The sequence below is a fragment of the Ceratotherium simum genome, chromosome 4 (genome assembly GCF_057802395.1).
Source record: "Ceratotherium simum simum isolate JZ-2026a chromosome 4, ASM5780239v1, whole genome shotgun sequence".
NCBI classification, from domain to species: domain Eukaryota; kingdom Metazoa; phylum Chordata; class Mammalia; order Perissodactyla; family Rhinocerotidae; genus Ceratotherium; species Ceratotherium simum.
In genome coordinates this window covers 39880444-39902776 of record NC_141903.1, presented here as the reverse complement: position 1 = coordinate 39902776, position 22333 = coordinate 39880444, and positions in this window count along the sequence as shown.

Genomic DNA, 22333 nt, shown 5'->3' with positions numbered 1-22333 from the left:
TTTAAATTGTGGTAAAATGCACATAACATAAAATTTACCATTTTAGCCATTTTAAGTGTACAGTTGGGTAGTGTTAAGTAAATTCACGTTGTTGTGCAACCATCTGTAAAACTTTTCATCTTGCAAAACTGGAACTATATACCCATTAAAAAACTCTCCATTTCCCTCCAGCCCTTGGCAATCACCCTTCTAATTTTTGTTTCTATGAGTTTGACTACTCTAGATACTTCATATAAGTGGAATCACACAGTATTTGTCCCTTTGTGATTGGCTTATTTCACTTAGCATAATGTCTTTAAGGTTAATCTACATTGTAGCATGTGTCAGAATTTCATTCCTTTTCAAGGCTGAATAATATTCCATTGTACGTATATATCACATTTTGTTTATCCATTCATCTGTCGATGGACATTTGGGTTGCGTCCATGTTTTGGCTATTGTGCATAATGCTGTATGGGGCATAACTAATAATAATACTAGGGCCTAAACCCACAAAAAATGGTGCTTGGTGGTGACTGTCTGGCTGCAGCTTTATTTAGAAGCCCATGGTAGAAAAAAACACAACAATAACACTAACCCTCACCCTTAAAATATGTGACATCAGGAACACCGGGAAAGTGCAACAAGCAAATGTACGAATATGGTGTACAAATATCTGTTCAATTCCTTGCTTTCAATTCTTTGGGGTATATACCCAGAAGTGGAATTGCTGGATCACGTGGTAATTCTATGTTTAATTTTTTGAGGAACTGCCACATTGTTTTCCATAGTGGCCGCACCACTTTACATTCCCAACAAGAGTGCACAAGGGTTCCAATTCATCCTTCCCAACTCTTGTTATTTTCTGGTGTTTTTTTTTTCTTTTTTGATAGCGGCCGTCCTAATGGCTGTGAAGTGGTATCTCATTGTGGTTTTGATTTGCATTTCCTTAATGATTACTGACGTCGAATATCTTTTCATAAGCTGTTGGCTGTTTGTAGATCTTCTCTGGAGAAATACCTACCTAGTCCTTTGCCCATTTTTTCATTGGGTTGTTTGTTTTTCTGTTGCTGAGTTGCAGGAGTTCTCTGTGTAGTCTGGATTTGAAGCTCTTATCATCAGATACAGGATTTACAAATATTTTCTCCCATTCCATAGGTTGCCTCTTCTCTCCATTGATAGTGTCCTTTGATGCACAGAAGCTTTTACTTTTGCTGTAGTCCTATGTACCTATTTTCACTTTTCTTGCCCGTGCTTTTAGTGCCATATCCAAGAAATCATTGCCAAATCCAATGTCATGAAGCTTTTCTTCTAAGAATTGTATAGTTTTAGGTCTTAACTTTATGTCTTTAACTCATTTTGAGTTGATTTTTGTATACCGTCTAGGGTAATGGTTTAACTTCACTTGGATATCCAGTGGTCCTACAAATAGTTATCTTAAGATAAAATTTCTGATCGATGGTGACAGTTTACCATATTTGACCATATTTGGTTGAATAAAATATTTTACATACTTTGGCTACAATACAAAACAAAAAGCATTCAAATTCACCTTGTAGGTTTCATTAATTTTACGTTCCCGCCTTTATATTTAACAGAAATACTCTTCGTTTAAAATAACACTCCACACTCGCAGCAGTGTGGATTGTTTTGTAACAATATAAATCTCGGGAAGCGTTAGCGAGAGGATCAATGAATCATCCGTGCCTGCTGTGGGTTACCTGCCAGGCGCCAATTCTGCTGTTTCCTGCCCGTGAGCTGGCTCCTGTGTCACTCACTAGCTGCTCTTTCCCAGGGTTCCTGACGTCACAGATTTTAAGGGCAAGGGTTGGTGTTACTGTTATATTTTTTTCTACCATGGGCTGCTAAATAAAGCTGCGGCCAGACAGTCACCACCGAGCACCGTTTTTTGTGAGTTTAGGCCCCAGACTCAGAGCCCATGAGCAGAGTTCTGAACCCCTCAAAACGGTAGACACACAAAATCCAGAGGTTCAAGGCATTTCCAAACTTTTGAATTTGCTCATAACTTAAAACTCTTTCTAGGGGCTGGCCCGCTGGCATAGTGGTTAGGTTTGAGCACTCCACTTCAGTGGCCCGGGGTTTTCAGGTTCCGATCCCGGGGGCAGACCTACGCACCACTTATCAAGCCATGCTGCGGCAGGCGTCCCACATATAAAGTAGAGGAAGATGGGCACAGATGTTAGCCCAGGGCCAATCTTCCTCAGCAAAAAGAGGAGGATTGGCATGGATGTTAGCTCAGGGCTAATCTTCCTCACCACAAAAAAACAAAAACAAAAACAAAATACAAGTCTTCCTAGAAGGTTGATTTTTTAAACTGCTGGATGGTACCCACAAGGAAAATGAATCACGGTGTGGAGTGCCACCAGAGGAGGGAGTCTGAGGGGCCTGTGCTGCCCACACGGGGGGGTCCACTCGCTCCTGCCGCCTCCAGCACCTCAGGCCACTTCTTGCATCTGGAATAGTCATCGTGAGCTGGAGGAGGACCCGAAATTTCCTGGGAAGAGTGCTCAATCACGGAGGCTTCTGGTACCAAGAAAAATAGCCTGGCCCAGCTTTGAGGCTGTGAGCCTCAAATGCCACCTCAGGAAGCTGCTGTCCCCATGGGGCTGCCGTCCCCGTTGGTAGGGCAATCTGGCTTGATTTTGCCAAAACAAAGGGAAAGCCCTCCAGCAATTTCTGTGGATTTGTTTTGCAAAATTAAATTGTCTGCTTTTAATTCTCCTTTACCAGTTCAATACAAATTGGAATTTCAAAGCCAGGGAAAGACAGAAACCTCACTTTGGAGCGGATGACAGATCCCACACGACCTACCTTTCAATCTGGGACAAAGAAATGGAAACTTCCAGGGAGTGGGGGCTTCGGTGGTAGGATCCCTAGGCTTTGGAGCTGCTGGACCATCCCCATGCGTACGTGTGTTCTGAGCCCATGGGGACTAACAGGCTGTCTCCACACACAGAACAGAACAGAAGCTTGCCAGCTTCCCTGCTTCTGGACCCACCCCTGGCATGCCTCCAGAGCCCAGTTCCAGCTTGTTTATTTGTGTTCCCAAGTGGGGCTCCTGGACCTCTTCCCAAGAAGGAAAACTGACCTCCTCTGCACCCAGCCCCGGGTGGGCTCTGCAGTGGCCGAACACATGTGACAACCCACATCCTCCAGGAGGTCCAGGCCAGTGCGGGCTTTCAGACAAGAACTAGTCAGTGGGACCCAGGAGGGAAGCATGAGGCCAAGGGAGTCCCAACAAGGTCCAAGACCAGCCAGAGGGATAAGGAGGGCTTCCTCAAGGAGATGATGCCAAGGCTGGGTCTTGAAGAACCAGTAGGAGTTGGCTGAGTTAATAATGGACGAGCGGGCATCCCAAGAGGGGGATGTGCAGGAATAAAGACTCACTCAGAAGAGTGAGGGAGCCAGACTTTCAGAGAACTGTGGGAGAAGGAGCAGGCTGCTGCTTCCTCAGCCCTCTGCACAGGCACGTGGGGTTCTGCTGTCGTCATGGTCCCCAGGTCCTCCTGGCTCTTCCCTTCTGGTCTCTCCCTTGACCCTGGCAGGGTCCCAAAGGCTGGTTGCTGCTGCATGTTGGCCTTCATCACTTAGCTTGCTTTCCTGTCTCTGCTGTCCTGTTGAGTGTCCTACCTCTTGGGGTACAGCCACAGCCCCTCATAAAGAATATGCAATAACTGCCCCCAGGATGTGGAAGGCCATTGGAAAAGAAGGTCCAGCATCCAGCTGTAAAGTCCGGATGATGCCATACCCAGAGAACCTGCAACCCGGGTCTTTGGAAGGCAGTGTGGCTCTGGGGTTAGGTAGACGGAGTACCAATCCCACCTCCACCACTAATGAGCCAGGGGACTTGGGCAAGTCATTTAAGCTCTCAGAGCTTCAGTTTCCCGTTTGCAAAATGGTGACAGAGTGAGGACTGAGTGAGAGGGAGGTTGTGTGTGTGAAGCATAGAGCAGGGAGACATCAGCCAGTGTGATTGTCGACTGCCCGCACCTGGATGAAGAGAGGCACAGCAGTGCTCTTCTAGCTTGTCTTCTCCTGACTCCTTCTGTTATTTTGTTTTACCGAGTTTTTCTCTCCATATTCTCTCTCTCTCTCAGTCATTGTAATGAAGGTTTGGCTGGTATAACACAGATTTAAAGCAGTGGCTTAAACAAGAGACAAGTGTATGTCTCTCTTACCTAATAGCCAGGTGTAAGCAGTCCAGGGCTTGTAATGGCGGCTCCACAGTGTCAGCAACCTGAGCTCCTTCCAACTTGTCCCTCTGCCAACCCCAGAGTATTGTCTTCCTCCATGTGGCTCCCAATGGTCGGCCCCCACCACGTCTGCATTCCAACTAGTGGGAGCGGGGCAGAGGGAGAAATGCGGGACACAGCCTCTCCCTTTAAAGGCATGACCTGGAAATTGCCCACATCACTTCTGCTCACATCCTATTGGCCTGGCCTTGGCCGGTGGCTAGACCTAGCTTCGAGGGAGGCTGGGTGGCCATGTGCTCGGTGACAAAATGAGAGTTCTACTATTACAGAAGAAAGGGAGACCAGATACTGGGGGACAATCGAGTCTTCTTTCATCAGCCTGCTAGATATTCCTCAAGGGTGTGAAAGACTTCACAAGCTTGTACCTCAGCCAGCTCAGAGCCGGGCCCCCCAACTACAGATTTATTCACAGAGAGAGGCTGTCTGCTAACCTGGCACCACAAAACTGCTGTGTTGAAAAGCACCATGATTAGCCCTCCACCTTTCTAGAGTGCAGAGCAGGGGGACAGCCTAAAACAGCAGCAAGAGGACTGTGGTTTAGTCGTGGGAAGACCCCCCGAGAAAGGGGGTTGTTACCTGTAGAGGCACTTGTGCTGCCACCACAACTCTGTACGGGCCTCTGGAATTGGAGGGTGGCTGGTGGCCAACCTTTGGGTACAAAGAAAGAGGTAGCTAAAGGGAAGAAGTTGAGTTTTTGAGATTTTTTTTTCCAGTCCAAATATGCAGTATTCCTCTGAATGTTCTAGCTCTGTTCTGAGATGCAGGCTCACAGAGTAAAAGGCTTTTGGTTTGTTTTATTTTTATGTAAGGTTTTGAAAAGGTAATTTATTCATGTGGTTCACAATTTTTGAAAAACAGAAAGAAGCAGAGTGAGAAGTCTCTCTCACCCCACCCGACAGGTAACCACTGTGAGTGTCCTGTGCGTCCCCCCAGGAGATCTTCACGCAGCCACAGCAAACACACATCCTTGTCTCGCCACGCCCTCCTCTTTGCTAACACAGCCTAGTGCCTTGTTTGTGAAGGTGTCCCTGAGACCAGCACCTCACCTTCTTCCCAATGGTTTCTCAATCTTAAAATTGTTCTCCCTGTCCTATGATATTTCATGAAACTAGCCCCAGCCATGACATTTCATACCCTTCACGCGTGACATTTTTCACATATGCTTTACAAATGTGCGTCTTCATTCCGAATCGAATGTCAGGGGAAATATGTCTTTTCCACATGGCCACTAATATAATATAAAAAGCATTTTCCCCTTCCCTCGGCCCCAGGGGGGACCTATATCATGAAAATGGAAAAGTGATGAGAAAATGAGAAATCCTGCCTACACAGCTCTCTCTCCAAGTGGTTTTCCAGAGGCTCCTGGGACTGTGTCACCTCATGAAGTGTAAATTATCAACTAGGCCTGGTGAAGTTGTCACCCAGTGACCCAGTGCATGGCTATTTCTGTTTGGTGGCCATTGACACAATGCATCCCTGCTGGATAGGTGTCATCTCCCTGTCCACCTATCTGCCTGCTGTCAGCAGACCTGGCACTGGGATGGGCACAATCCCCCACCATGGGCCCATCTGTAGCAAAGACATGGCTTGTAAAACTGTGGTGTTTCTAGTTGAGGCCCAGGACCTCTGTGGTTCAACCATCTGAAGGCAAACCCTACTGCTGATGGGCTTGCCACAGACTGTAGAATGTCTCCAACACCTTTACGTAAAGCCAGGGCTCTCAGCTCACTCTTGCCAGGCCTTGCAAGTATTTGGTACAAGCCATGATCTGGCTTGCCTGGAAGCCAGAACTTGGCTGAAACACCAGGGCCAGGGCCTGGTAAATGCCAGCCTCAACTTGCCTTTCCTTCCCTCCCTCTAACCCCCAACATGCACAAGTTGCTGGTAAGTGCGGCTCAGAGAAGCAAAATTTCCATTCGTCTCTTGCTCTCAGACACTTAAAAAACCCTCCATGCCCTACTTTCTATAAGAAAGTTTATAGTATATTGGTGCTAGGGGGCACTGTTGGGCAACTCTTGGGTGCTCAAAGGTCTTGCCTGTATTTTTTTTTTAATGGACTTTATTTTTTAGAGCAGTTTTAGGTTTGCAGCAAAATTGAGCAGGAAGTTCAGAGAGTTCCCATATACCCCCTGCCCCTACATGCACAGCCTCCCACTATCAACATCCTGCACCACAGTGGTACATGTGTTACCATCTATAAACCTACATTGACGCATCATCATCACCCAAAGTCCATAGTTTACTTTAGGGTTCACTCTTGGTGTTGTGCAGTCTATGGGTTTGGACAAATGTATAATGACAGGTGTCACCATTATAGTATCACATAGAGTTGTTTCACTGCCCTAATAATCCTCTGTGCTCTGCCTGTTCATTCCTTCTTCTCCTCAACTCCTGGCAACCACCAATCTTTTTATTGTCTCTGTAGTTTTACCTTTTCTAGAACGTTATATAGTTGGAATCATATAGTATGTAGCCTTTTCAGATTGGCTTCTGTCACTTAGTAATATGCTTTTAAGATTCCTACATGTCTGTTCACGGCTTGACAGCTCATTTCCTTCTAGCACCGAATAATAATATTCCATCATCTGGATGTACCACAGTTTATTTATCCATTCACCTCCAGAGGGACATCTTGGTTGCTTCCAAGTTTTGGCAATTATGAATAAAGCCGCTGTAAACATCTGCGAGCAGGTTTTTGTGTGGACATAACTTTCAACTCATTTGAGTAAATACCTAGAAGCATGATTGCTGGATTCTTGCCTCTGTATTTAGAGGACAGAATGCTCAGAGGGGTAGGCAGTCTCATACTCCATCAGCTTGCTGGGACCCCAGCAGAGTCCCTCCTCCTTCAGGGCCAGAACTCCCCCCCACCTCACTCCTTCAGAGTCCCCATTCCCTCCTGGTGGCATGGACTCATTCCATCTCAGCCTCTGGTGAGGGAGACCCTGATAGATGTGGATAAGCAGGACCGTGTCTTCTCTACCCCCTCCTTCATTCTGTCTCCACAAGTGCGAGGGCCTGGAGGATTTTTTTGGTATAAACTGAATTTTTTTTCCCCAACACCAGTATCTAAGAAAATCAAGAACACAACTTTTCATTCATTTCTGGGATTTGCTGTCACTGCTGGAATGATTAATGTCACAACTCATTTGTTCTAAGGGTTTGTTGCAGACACATGGCTGCATCACCATTCAAATCTGTTCTGTGCTTTACCGCGAGGGGGGATCTAATTCCCCCAGGACCCTTGGGGAAAGCTGTCCTAACTCTCGGGCACCCCAGTCTAAGCTGGGAGCCACCAGGACTTGGCACCTTCTGCCTCTTGCATTTTCTGTCCTCAAAGAGGAAACTGGCAGCTAGTTTGGGCCATAGAGTAAGTATTTTAAACATTTTGTCTAAATTGTCAACATTTTAAGATAAGGAGCCTGGAAATATAAACCTTGTTTGCAGCTTCTATTGAAAAGTCAGAAAATGAGGCCACCTGGGGCCCGTGCACCCACAGGGCATCCATGTGGTCAGCACCCTCGAGGTGACCTGGGTGCTCAGGCCCTAGTTTGCCCCAGTCCCCTCTAGCCTGTCTCACCACCTAGTTCACATTCTGGTCTCCCGTAAGCCTCTGAGTCTGCAGCCTTTGTGTGATGTGTGAGGCAACCTCCTGGTCACCAAGATGTGACGTTTGATTTTATATAGAAACAATCAAGATGATGTTCTGGGACGGAGAGCTTCCAGCCAACAAAAGAAAAACACTTGAGAGTTTTGTACAATCACATGAAAGGTTGTCTTCATTCAGGGCAGAACTGTGTCTCTTGCCAGTTTGCTTGCAGAAATGAAAAGGAAGTGATTTTCCTTCAGGGCCTCAGAAAGTTGCAATTGGGGGAGGGCAACAGCGCTGGGGCTCTCCCTTGCGGAGAGGGTGCTAGCCGGGGACCCCAGGGAGAGGGGGTCAGGAGGAGCCTGGGGCCGGGGGGCTTTGAGCCTGGTCACACCCAGGAGCCAGGGTGGGGTTTTCCATTATGCACTGTGGTTCCATTATTCTTTCAGGCAAGTCTGGTTCTAACTGGATTCAGGGGTATTAGGGGAGCATCCCTGGCTATGTTTGGGGTGAGGAGGTCTGGGGATCCACAGGACCTGGGAGAGCCTGTCATGAGGTCACCTGAGAACAGGAGAGCGGGAAGCTTGAGCCAGGAGGTGGAGTGAGAGAACAGCAGCGGCCGAGACTTGAGAGAAGGGCAAACTCAACCTGCGGGCTCCCAGAAACACTGGGAGGGAGCCTGGTAAAAGCTAGTCATGCTGGGGCCGGCCCCGTGGCTTAGCGGTTGAGTGCACACGCTCCCCTGCTGGTGGCCCGGGTTCAGATCCCGGGCACGCACCGACGCACTGCTTCTCCAGCCATGCTGAGGCCGTGTCCCACCTACAGCAACTAGAAGGAAGTGCAGCTATGACATACAACTATCTACTGGGGCTTTGGGGGAAAAAATAAATAAAATTATAAAACAAAGAAAATCTTAAAAAAAAAAAAAAAGCTAGTCATACTATGGCGGAGTAGGGTGAAGGCTGGGTCTCTTGCGCTATTTGGGCACGAAAGGGAAGCCTGACCCTTGGAAACAGTGGGCATCTGGGCATCTGGGTTACAGGTATGATTTTTCATCTTCATAGTAACCAAATAGGGTAAGTACTATCTTGAGGGGAAACTGAGGCACAGAGAGGATAAGTAACAGGCCCTCAGTCACACAGGTAGTAAGTAGCAGAGTTGGAATTCACACTGGGTCTGTCTGACTCCAAAGCCTGCTGGTTCCCCAGGGAGCAGGCCCTTTACCTTAGCTCTGCAGTAACTGCAGGCACGGCATCCCGCCCAAAGTTTCCCAATGAGGAGAGTTTCCGGGAAATTCCTGCCCTGGAGAAGCTCGTGGAAGAGAAGCCCCTCCCTGGACATTCTCAACGCAGTTCAGGACTCCCTACTCTCTCCCAGGCGCCACCCTTGTTTTCTCAATGGGGTGGCCACATTTGCTGGTGACTGCGAGCAAGCGTGTAGACTGTTTGGAGCGTGGACTCCGCAGCAGCGTTGCAAACCGCAGTTGACGTCACAGCCGCAGGGGCGGTCCTGGAGGTGCCGGGGATTCCGCCGCTGTCAGCCCATCCCTGCCGGTCTGCAAAGCTGCCCCTAGATGGCGCTCCGACCCCGCTCCCCACTCTGCGGTCCGCGCTGCTGCGCTCGGTGCTCCAGATCCCACCGTCCGCCCGCCCAGCCCAGACTCATGGAGAAGAGACCGCACTTTCTGAGCTACAGCTGCTTGCTTCTTCATTGTCCTTCTTTTGACAATTATATGACACCTACTGAGTACTAGGGCCTGTGCTGTGTGCTGAGTGTTCAGCTTTCATGATCCAGTGGGGAGGACAGACAAAGCCATTGCAATTCAGTGTGACCACGACTGGACAGAAGGGTCCTGGGCAGAATCTTGGGAGCTGGGGGACCACTGACCTCCTGGACTGGGGTAGCCTTGCATCGTGTGGAAGGCTGGAGTTAGGGTTCTCATAGGGCTGTGCCCAGGGTGATGTTTGGGAGCAGGCACCGCCAGGCACACAGATGATGCTCAAGAAATGAAGGCGAGCAGTTGAGGACATTGTGGAGGCTGCATGGAGAGCAGATGCCAGGGGCCCTGGCCCCGCCACAGCAGCAGCAGCAACAGCAGCAGTGTGGTCATTCCCTGGGGACTTCTCGGCTCCTGTGGTTTCATGATGGCACTCAGCACCCTCTCTGAAGCTGCTGTCTCCCTAGGTCTGAGGATGCCCACACAGCCAGGGCTCAGAGCTGCGCCTGGCCTTGAAGAGGGATCCAGCTGCAGGGCCCCCGGGGCAGCAGCCTGCAGGAAGAAGCAGGGGCGGAAGGGAGGAGATTGGGCTAAGAGAAAGAGGAGATACTAGCCTGCATCCAATACGAGTCATGTGGCCGACGCTGGACGAGGCCCTGTATCCTATAGCATCCTCACAGCAGCCCTTTCAAGAGGCATCCTCTTCCCTGTTAGGCAGATGGGATCCTGGAGTTTCAGGGAAGGAAAGTCTCAGGTCCAGGTGTACACAGGGTGAGTGGCAGATGAGGAGAAGCTGTGCTGTTGGCACACAGAGTGGGGTGCTTGGGAGAGACTAGAGCCAGGCCCCCTCTTTGCCGGTGTTGGAGAGGGGGCCTGTTAGTGAGCATGTGAGTGCAGAGCCGGCAGCCCCTCTCCCTGGGTCAGGCCAGCTCCTGACCACACACTCCCAAAAGGGCTCTGGTTTATCCCCTGGGTCCTGGCTGCTGAGGCACATTGCTTCTGGGGGCCACGGTGTACAGAGCACAGAGAGTGGGGTGGGGAGTCTGAGGGAGGCATCCTCTTAGGACCTGTAGCCCCTCTAGACCTCTGACAGGACCTGGGTCACCTGGCCCACCCTGGGGCCTCCCGTGTTTTCACTTGCCTGGCCCTGGTTCCTGGTTGCAGTTCTGTGTACGGCCTGATTCTGAGCCCAAGTCAAATGACGATGACCACAGCCCACACCGTCTCTAACCCCCACTCCCAAGCACTTCTCAGACCAGCCCCTCGAATGCTCTCCCAGCTGTGCTTGGTCCCCTGTCTCTTTTTTCTTCCTTCAAATAGTTCATTATTTTGCATGGAGATTTCGCTTTTCTTTGACTTTTTTTCCTTCATATATAACCTGATAAAAGGGCTCCCGTTATTTCAGAATATATTCGGGCCCTATTCTGTGCTCAATTACACACCATCTATAGTTGATTTTCATGAAATTTAAATAACAAAGAGGGACGCTTATGTCATTTCTTCCTTATAAAAATACACCCTTGAAATCCTCTCTCATTGGAAAGCGGCAGCGTGTCCACAGTTAACAGCTTGTGTGTGTGCGTGTGAGCAACCTCATTAGAAGTGCATGCAGAGTGAGGTGTGTCCTGGTAACAGGAGCTAAATTTGCACTCACTGTCCCCAATTGGAAACAGACTGCCTGGAACGCCAGGCCTCGGCAGCATCTGCTGGTCTCTGCAGCAGTGTCAGGCTGGGGTGACCCGACACAGGGAGGTCAGAGAGTCCATCCCATGGGCAATGGAGCCAAGGAGGCAGCGTGTTGCCAGGGACTCAGGGGGTCTGCAAGTGGTCCAGACAGGATGTCTCAGTGGCAAGATGTTAAACACCCAAACTGTGCTTACCCCTCGTGAGCCCCAGAGGGCGGTTAGCAGCCCAGGGGTCTGCATGCCTCATAGCCCAGGCAAAGGAAGGGTCTGAATCCTTGAAAGCTTGACCAAGTGCTGGAGCTGAAGGCGATGGCTAAGGAACAGGAGGGCTTGATGAGGTCCCTATGATGGGGCTAATCTGTTGAACTATGGGGTGATGATATTTGACGTCCGATTTTAAATTTCCCTCTTCTGGATTGAGTTCCCCATGTGGGGCCTGGCAGAGAGGAGCAAAGGGAATGTGTCTCTGGATGGGGGCTGCCAAGGACTGGTGAGAGCAGAGGTATCTGGACTTGTGGAAGAGAGGGTTCTGCCCCAGACCTCAGCCTTCATTCCTTGCATCTTAAGGCCCACTGCCTCTGCCCTTCCAGGAGGGACTCTTCACAGAGAAACCCAGGTGCTTTGCTCCAGACCATGATCTCAGGGCTCCGCCAGGGACACGCTCAACCTCCAGCTCCGTTCACACAGTAGGAAGACTTGGTTCGGTGTGTAAATTTCACACAAGCTTTCTGTCTCTAGGTCGTCCCTGCAAGAAGCTGAGGTAAGAGTAAAAGGGCATCTGAAAACACAGGGACCATTCCTGGTGACACTCAGTGGTTGGGGATGACCTCCTTGGACCCAGCCCATCATCCTAACCAGCTTGGAGGGTGGGTTTTAGCCTGGGCCTTCAATGGCATGATGCCTGAGAGAACAGACAAGGGATGCTGAGAGGAGGAACAGCACAGACAAAGGCCAGGAGCAGGGAAACCAAAAAATTTATATGACTCACTTTATTGTGATATTCACTTTATTGTGGTGGTCTGGAACTGAATCTGCAATATCTCCAAGGTATGCTTGTATACCTTTAGTCTAAGACAAAAAGAACTGCAAATATTAAACACTACTTAGAAGGTGTGTTTTTCACAATGGTATGGGTATAGCAATTTTCTGTTGTAGGATTAAGCAAATGAGTGAATATATAGATAATGTTGAGAGTCAGATTCTCACTGTTGGAGAAGGGAGTAAAAAATATGGAATAGAGGAAGGCTAGGAAGAATTCTGTGATTTGGACTGGAATTGTAGGACTGGAGGTATCAGCACATAAAATACACATAATATATACATATATAAACCAATATGTATATATACATACATACATTTCCTAGCTCTGTACAATGAAAGAGTCTAGAAGCAAAAACAGCCCAGCTTCAATGAGCACACTTAATATCCAGATCTTGGTTTCTAAATACCATTCCTTGCTAAAAAAGAACCAGGGCTCCTTGGAGGGTGGCTGATTCCAGGGCTGGCACAGGAAAAATACAAGGTGAGCCTGGAACATTTTTTTGCTGAGGAAGATTCACTCTGAGCTAACATCTGTTTCCGATCTTCCTCTATTCTGTATGTGGGTTGCTGCCACAGCATGGCTGATGAGTGGTGTAGGTCTGTGCCCAGGATCTGAACCTGTGAACCTGGGCCACCAAAGCAGAGCATGCCAAACTTAACCACTATGCCATGGGGCTGGCATAAAAAGTAAGGAAGTCTTCAAAGAGTGATGGGGACGTATCAAAATGGCTAAGACTCAGGTGATGAGCAGCTTTACAAATGAGTGATGTGAGTGTGCTTAAAGGGTGAAGATTATCTTAAATGCCAGTTATTAGCGCTTAATGTGAGAGACAAGAAAATAGAGCAGGAGGCTGGTGTCAGAAGCCCAGATTGCCCTGCGTTCCACTCCACCTGTTGCCAGCTGTAGAAACTCAGGCTCTGACCCTCATGCCCAGCAGACCCTCCAGAGACCCAGGCCCCAACTCACCAGTCCATTTGCTCTCACCTCATCCCAGTTTTCAGCCCACCCTAACCTCTGGGCTGGGCAACTCCCCTCCAGCTGCCAGTACTCTCAGCATGCTCTAGCCCGGTGTTTCTCAAAGTGTATTTCAAGAACCTCTGAGGGTCTCTGAGACTCTCACACGTGGTCTGCAAGTCTTTGCTTTTCCGGCCACGTCTCTGTGTGAGACTGCATTTTCACGTACTTCAACAACGTATCAGACCAGTTTGAATGCAGAAGCAGATAAGTGAATCTAGTTGTCTTTTATTAAGCCAGACATTAAAGAGATTTGCAAAAATGTAAAGTAATGCTACCCTTCTCACTAATTTTTAGTTTTGAAAAATATAGTTGTTTTTCATAAAAAATGTTATACGTTAACATGAAATGGGTTTATTGTCATTTTTTTAATTTATTTTTTCAGCTTTATTGAGGTATAGTTGACAAATAAATTGTAATGTGTTTAAAGTGTACAATGTGATGATTTGATATACATACACATTATTACGTTGTGAAAAGATTTGCACATCAAGTTAATTAACACATCCATCACCTCACATATTTACTTTTTTTGGTGACAACACTTAAGTTCTATTCTCTTAGCAAATTTCAGTTATACAATACAATATTACCAACTATAGTCATCATATTATGGATTAGATCCTCAGATCTCATTCGTCTTAAAGCTGAAAGTTTGTACCCTTTTACCAGCCTTTCCCTATTTCTCCCACCCCCCAGTCCCCGGCAACCACCATTCTACCGTTCTACTCTCTATTTCTATGAATTCAATGTTTTTTTTTTTTAGATTCCACATATGAGTGATATCATGCAGTATTTGTCTTTCTCTGTCTAGCTTATTTTACTTAGCCTAATTACCTCCAGTTTCATTCATGTTTTCACAAATGGCGAGATTTCCTTCTTTTTATGGCTGAATAGTATTCCATTATATAAACAATATACCACATCTTCTTTATCCATTCACCCATTGATGGACATTTAGATTTTTCCCATTCTTTGGCTATTGTGAATAATGTGCAATGAACATGGGGTACAGATACCTCTTTGAAATAGTGACTTCATTTCCTTTGGATGTATACCCAGAAGTGGGAATGCTGGATCATATGGCAGTCCTATTTTTAATTTCTTGAGGAACCTCCATACCGTTTTCCGGTGGCTGTATTTCTCTACCAACAATGTACGAGGGTTCCCTTTTGTCTACATTCCGCATTTATCTCTTGTCTTTTCGATAATAGATATCCTAACAGAGGTGAGGTGATATCGCACTGTGGTTTTGATTTGCATTTCCCTGATGATTAGTGATGTTGAGCACCTTTTCATGTACCTCATGGCCATTTGTATGTCTTCTTTGGAAAAATGTCTATTTGGGTTCTTTGCCCATTTTTAAATTGGGTTATTTGTTTTTTTTGCTATTGAGTTGTATGAATGCCTTGTGTATTTTGGATATTAACTCCTTATCAGATATGTGGTTTGCAAATATCTTCTTACATTCCGTAGGTTGCCTTTTCATTTTGTTGATGGTTTCCTTTGCTGTGCAGAAGCTTTTTAGTTTGATGTAGTCCCTCTTGTTTATTTTTGCTTTTGTTGCCTTTGGTTTTGATGTCAAATCCAAAAAACCATTACCAAAACCCATGTCAAGGAGCTTACCTTCTATATTTTCTTCTAAAAGTTTTACAGTTTCATGTCTTACGTTCAAGTCTTTAATCCATTTTGAGTTGATTTTTGGGTATGGTGTAAGATAGTGGTGATAGTGGTCCAATTTCATTCTTTCGCATGCGGATATCCAGTTTTCTCAACACCATTTATTGAAGAGACTATCCTTTCTCTATTGTATATTCTTAGCTCCTTTGTCAAAAATTAATTGAGCATATGTGCACGGGTTTATTTCTGGGCTTTCATTCTGTTGCATTGATCTGTGTGTCTGTTTTTATGCCAATTCTATACGATTTTGATTACTATAGCTTTGTAATATAGTTTGAAATCAAGAAGTGTGATGCCTCCAGCTTTGTTCTTCTTTCTCAAGATTGTTTTGGCTTTTCAGGGTCTTTTGTGGTTCCATATGAATTTTAGGATTGTTTTTTCTATTTCTGTGAAAAATGCCATTGGAATTTTGATAGAGATTGCATTGAATCTGTAGATTGCTTTGGGTAGAATGGACATTTTAACAATATTAATTCTTCTAATCCATGAACACAGAATATCTGTATACTTATGTATGTCTTCAATTACTTTCATCAATTTTTATAGTGTTCAGTATATAGATCTTTCACCTCCTTGATTAAATTTATTCCTAAGTATTTTGTTCTTCTTGATGCTATCCTAAATGGGATTGTTTTCTTAATTTCTCTTTCTGATAGTTTGTTGTTAAAATCACAACTGATTTTCTATATTGATTTTGTATCCTGCAACTTTACTGAATTTGTTTATTAGTTCTAACAGGTTTTTTTTTGTGGAGTCTGTAGGGTTTTCTATATATAATATTATGTTATCCACAAACAGAGACAATTTTACTTCTTCCTTTCTGATTTGGATGCCTTTTCGTTCTTTTTTTGCCAAATTGCCCTTGCTAAGACTTCCAATACTGTATTGAATAAAAATAGCCAGAGTGGGCATCCTTGTCTTGTTCCTGATCCTAGAGGGAAAGCATTCAGCTTTTCACCATTGCGTATGATGTTACCTGTGGGCTTGTCATATATGGTGTTTATTATGTTGAGGTACATTCCTTATATACCCAATTTGTTGAGAGTTTTTATCATGAAACCTTGTTGAATTTTGTCAAATGCTTTTTCTGCATCTATTGAGATGATTGTATGATTTTTATCCTTCTTTCTATTAATGTGTATCACATTTATTGATTTGCACATATTGAACCCTCCTTGCATCCTAGGAATAAATCCCACTTGGTCATAATGTGTGATCCTTTTAATGTCATCTTAAATTCAGTTTGCTAATATTTTGCTGAGGATTTTTACATCTATGTTCATCAGAGATATTGGTCTGTATTTTTTTTTCTTGTAGTATCTTTGGTATCAGAGTAATGCTGGCCTTATAAAATGAATTCGGATGTATTTCCTCCTCTTCTATTTTTTTGGAAGAGTTTGAGAAGGGTTGGTATTAATTCTTCTTTAAACGTTTGGTAGAATTCACCAGTGAGGCCATCCCAGTCGTGAACTTCTCTTTTTTGGAAGGTTTTCGATGACTGACTCAATCTCCTTACTAGTAATTGATCTGTTCATATTTTCTATTTCTTGTGATTCGATCTTGATAGGTTATATGTTTCCAGAAATTTATTCATTTCTTGTAGGTTATCTAATTGTTGCGTAATTGTTCATAGTAGTTTCTTATGATCCTTAGTACTTCTGTGTTATCTGTTGTAATGTTTCCTCTTTCATTTCTGATATTGTTTATTTGAGTCTTCTCTCTTTTTTTCTTAGCTAGTTTATCTAAAGGTTTGCCAATTTTGTTTATCTTTAAAAAAGCTCTTAGTTTCATTGATCTTCTGTATTATCTTTTTAGTCTCTACTTCATTTATTTCTACTCTGGTCTTTGTTGTTTCCTTCCTTTTGCTAACTTTGGACTTAGTGTGTTCTTCTTTATCTCTTTCCTTGAGGTGTAAAGTTAGGTTGTTTATTTGAGATCTTTCTTTTATCTTAATGTAAGCATTTATTGCTATAAAATTCCCTCTTAGAACTGGTTTTTCTGCATCCCATAAGTTTTGATATGTTTTGTTTCCATTTTCATTTGTCTCAAGATATTTTTTTATTTCTCTTTGATCCATTTGTTCAGGAGCATGTTGTTTAGTCTCCATACAGTTGTGAATTTTTCAGTTTTCTTTTTGTGATTGATTTCTAGTTTCATACCATTGTGTGTGGAAAAAATGCTTGATATGATTTCAATTTTCTTAAATTTATTAAGAATTGTTTTGTAGACTAACATATGATCTTTCCTGGAGAATATTCCATGTGGGCTTGAGAAGAATGTGTATTCTGCTGCTATTAGATGGAATGTTCTGTATATGTCTGTTAGGTCCATCTGGTCTAGTGTGTTAAGTCCAATATTTCCTTATTGATTTTCTGTCTGGATGATCTATCCATTGTTGAAAGTGGGATATGGAAGCCCCATACTGTTATTGTATTGCTGTCTATTTCTCCCTTCAGATCTATTAATATTTGCTTTATACATTTAGATACTCCTACGGTGGGTGCATAAGTATTTACAATTGTTCTATCCTCTTGATGTAGTGACCCTTTTATCATTATATAGTGACTTTCTGTGTATCTGGTTACAGTTTTTGGCTTAAAGTCTGTTTTGTCTGATATAAGTATAGCTACCCCTGCTTTCTTTTGATTTATATTTGTGTGGAATATCTTTTTCCATCCCTTCAATTTCTGTCTATATGTGTCTTTAAAGCTGAAGTGAGTTTCTTGGAGGCAGTGTATAGTTGGGTCTTATTTTTTATACATTCAGCCACTCTATGTCTTTTGTTTGGAGAATTTAGTCCATTTATGTTTAAAGTAATTATTCATAGGTAGTACTTATTGCCATTTTTTTAGATGATTTCTGGCTGTTTTGTAGTTCTGTTCCTTTCTTCTTCTCTTGCTCTCTTCCTTTGTAATTTGATGATTTTCTGTAGTGATGTGCTTTAATTCCTTTCTCTTTACCTTTTGTGTATCTACTATAGGCTTTTGCTTTGTAGTTACCTTGAGGCTTACAAAAAAATCTTATATTTATAATAGTCTATTTTAAGTTAATAACAATTTAACTTCAAACACATACAAAAGTGCTACATTTTTATTCTCCCTCCCCCCTACATTTTATGTTTTTGATGTCACAATATGCATCTTTATATATTGTATATCCATTAAAAATTATTGTAGTTATATTTATTTTTAATACTTTTTTATTTTAACCTTTATACTAGAGTTATAAGTGATTTGCCCACCACCATTACAATATTAGAATATTCTGAATTTACAGAATATTCTATTTATTCTGTATTCTGTATATTCTAAATATACATATTTACCTTTACCAATGAGTTTTACATTTTCATGTTACTAATTAGTTTCCTTTCTTTTCAGCTTGAAAAATTCTGTTTAGCATTTCTTGTAAGGCCAATCTAGTGGTAAAGAACTCCTTCAGTTTTTGCTTGTCTGGAAAACTCTTGATCTCTCCTTCAATTCTGAAGGACAACTTTGCTAGATAGAGTATTCTTGGTCGGCAGTTTTTTCTTTCAGAATTTTGAATATATCATGTCACTCCCTTCCGGCCTGCAAAGTTTCTGCTAAAAAATCTGCTAATAGTCATATGAGGGTTCCCTTGTACACAACAAGTTATTTTTCTCTTGCTGCTTTTAAAACTCTCTATTTGTCTTTAAGTTTTGACAGTTTAATTTTAATGTGTCTTGGTGTGGGTCTCTATAGATTTGTCTTATTTGGTACTGACCAGGATTCCTGGATCCAAATGTCTGTTTCTTTCCCCAGGTTAGTGAAGTTTTCAGCCATTATTTTTTGAATAAGCTTTCTGCCCCCTTTCTCTCTCTTTTCCTTCTGGAACCCCTATAATGCATAATTGGTCTGCTTGATGGTGTCCCATAAGTCCCTCAAGCTACCTTCACTCTTTTTCGTTCTTTTTTCTTTTTGCTCCTCTGATTGGATGAATTCCACTGACCTGTCTTTGAGTTTGCTGATCCTTTCTTCTGCTTGATCTAGTCTTCTGTCAAGCCCCTCTATTGAAATTTTTAGTTCAGTTATTGTATTCTTCAGCTCTATGATTTCTGTTTGGTACTTTTCTATATTTTCTCTTTGTTGAAATTGTCACTTTCTTCATGCATTGCTCTCCTGACTTCACTGAGAATCTTTATGACCATTTTTCTAACTCTCCATTAGGTAAATCATTTATCTCTGTTTCATTAAAATTAGTTTCTGGAATTAGGTAAATCATTTATCTCTGTTTCATTAAAATTAGTTCCTGGAGATTTATCTTGTTTTTTTGTTTGGAACATATTCCTATGTTTCTTCATTTTCCTTGGCTCTCTTTATTGGTTTCTGCACATTAGATAAAACAGACACCTTTTCTAGTCTTGACAGACTGGTTTCATGTAGGAGATAAAGCCTGTCAATCAGCCTGGCCTGAGCTCCTGGTGTCCCCTCAAACCTTTGCGAATGTCCAAGCAGCCTACTTTGTTCTTAGTGGCTCCCACTAGTTGAGGGTGTGCCAAGGCCTGCCAGCGTCCCAAAGGGGAGGATTACAGTCAGCCCCTAGATACAAGCTAAATTAGAAGCTAGATCCTCAGGCAGCAGCATGTAATGTATGTAGTCAAACCCCTTTCAGGGAAAGTGTTGGAGATGAGTGATTTTGCCTGTCGCCCCTGTGCTAAGCCCAGGGGAGGACAGCTGCAGTGAGTGCTCCTGCACCCATTAAGTACTGCTTCTTTGTTTGCTACATTCCTGTGGGACTGGTGGACACAAGCCCCATGGCTTTCAGAGCTAGATGTTTTGGGGACCTGTCCATTGGATGGGAGTCTTAAAAGTTGGGATACTAAATGTGGGTTCCAAACCCTCTGCTCCTGAGGGAGAAGCTGGGAGTTGGGAGTTCCCTGCCAATTGTCTGGCACTGTGCTGGGGTGGGTTTTACCGTGAGAGTGCGTCTCATCCTTTCCTACTCATTACAATGTGGGTATTTTCTCATTTGCTTTATGTGTAGGAGTCACTCGGCTAGTTTCTAGATTTCTTTCAGTGGGAATTGCTCCATGTGTAGCTCTACGTTTAATGCATTCATGGGAGGAGGGAAGTTCAGGAGTCTCTTATCTTTCCATCTCGGTCCCTCCCCTATTATTATTGTTATTTTAGAATGAATTAAATAAATATTTCTCTTTTGATTTCTGAAAAGGTAAACATCAACAGATGTAATTCACATAAACAAGAACTCTCTGGGGTCCTCAATAATTTTTAAGAAACCAAAACATTTGAGAACTGCTGTTCTAGCCCCTGACTGTGTTTAACAAGAATGGGCGAGGCTGTGTGGTGGTAATAACCCATTATCCCTAAGGGAACGGGCTGAATGAAGATCCACTTTCTGCAACATTGTGAGTCACTGTGACAGAAGAAAAAGAAGGCTAGAGGGTCTTGCGCTAGCAATTAAATGCTGCACCCTGGAAGTGGCATGTATCGCTTCCACTCAGAGCTCATTGGCCATTACTAGTTTCATGGTTCTGCCTAACAGCAAGGGGTGGGGTAATATGAGCCTCTCATGTTCCCAGTGCCCTGAAAGAGAGAACTGGTAGTGGCTGAACACCAGGAATCTCTACCACCTCCTGCTTTAGTTTCTTTATATCACATATTGCTACCTGACAGTCATATTAGATATGTGTTTGTTTATTGACTGTCTGCTCCTCTAGTAGGTAAGCTCTTTGGGGGAGGTCCCTTGTCTTGTCACTGCTGTATCCTCAGTGCCTAAAACTGAGTCTGGCACATTGTATGGCCTCAATAAATGGAAGTAATGGATGAATGGGATAAGGGTGCTGATTATCCTCCCAGTCTCTCTGAGTAGTTGGAATTTCAAATAGGGGCTGCATCTCGCAGTGCTTCCTGAGCCCTAAAGTGCTGCATATGTATTAGTTGAGCCTGCACATAGGGTTCCTTTTATCCAAACATGATGTGTGCAATTCTAGATGCTGGTGCTGAGCAAAGCCATGTACACCTGTGCAGTCTGTGCCTGGAGGTGGGGCCTTGGTTCCAGGTAAATGGGTGAAAGATTCCCACGATGAGAACCTGGGGTGCAGCCCAGTCATGGGGAGAACGTGATTGCATTTGGCAGATCGGGGCCTCTCTTCTCCTAGCCTGTCCTAGCTGTGGGCAAGGCCTGGGCTGCAGCTTCTGTGAAGGATATTTGAGAACCAGCCCTGGGGGTTCCTGTAGAAGTGGCCTCACATGTGTGACCTCAGGTGAAGTCTGTTAGGTGTGCAGCTCTGCCTTATCCCTCCAGAATGCTAATCCCACTGGATCCTTACATCTGACACAGGTCAGGTCAGGGTGTCATTTCTAATAGAGAACTTAGTCTTATTGGGGGGTGGGGTGAGGATCCAGGTAGTTTGGTAGGAGAGTTGGCACTTGGAAGAGAGCTCAGTGCGAGGCCCAGAGTATAGGCAACGGTGTTGGTTGACCTATTCCAAGAGGCCCTGAGACAGAGCTCGTTTGAGGATTTTAATGCCCTTGTTGGAGGAACTGGCTCAGACTTGGGAGAAGATTCCTGAGAGGGGGCCATTCAATCGCAACCCTCAGGCTCTGATGACTCCCACACTCTTAGGGTACAGGTAACTTCCTTATTCAAACTCTGGGGCTGTGGCCTGACACAAGATTTTTGTCTTATTTTCAGGACAGGAGAGAGAGCTCGGATGATGAAACACTGGGGTTTCTGGACTGTGCAGAAGGTTCATGGGAATGACATACAGAATACAGTACTCGAAATCAGGATCATCCTAGGAAATCGGGGATAGCGGTTGCCAATTTCTTCAAACTGATTCTATGCCCATCACAGAGATTTGGGAAAGGGGAAGACACATGTGCCCACGGGAGAAACACTGGGAGTTCTCGGGAAGATAGTCACACAAGCACAGGTAGTTCACTTCAGTTCTGGATCCCTTGACTAAGCAAATAGCATCAGGTGCTGACTAATTAGGAAATCCTGAATTTTGGAGCGCTTGGTTAGTGAAACACCAAACAATACAGTCTAAGCATTTGTACTTTAAACACACATGAGAATAATTACAAAAACAACAATGGTGAATCACTAAGGCTCCTGTGGCCTGACCTGGGAAGAGAAAGGAGCTGGAATGAGCAGGCCTTGATGGAGACCTGGACAGAATGTGAACCCCAAACCAGTTCCAATAACCGCCGAACCTATGGAGAACCCTGGGGCTTGTGTCACACGTAATTCTGAATTAAAGAAACCAAAACACCCAGGCCTGAATTCAACATGAATCCAAGCATCAGTTTCCTAAGGCTGTTGGAAGTCATCACCAACGAGCTCTTTAAACTGCATCTTCCTGGACGG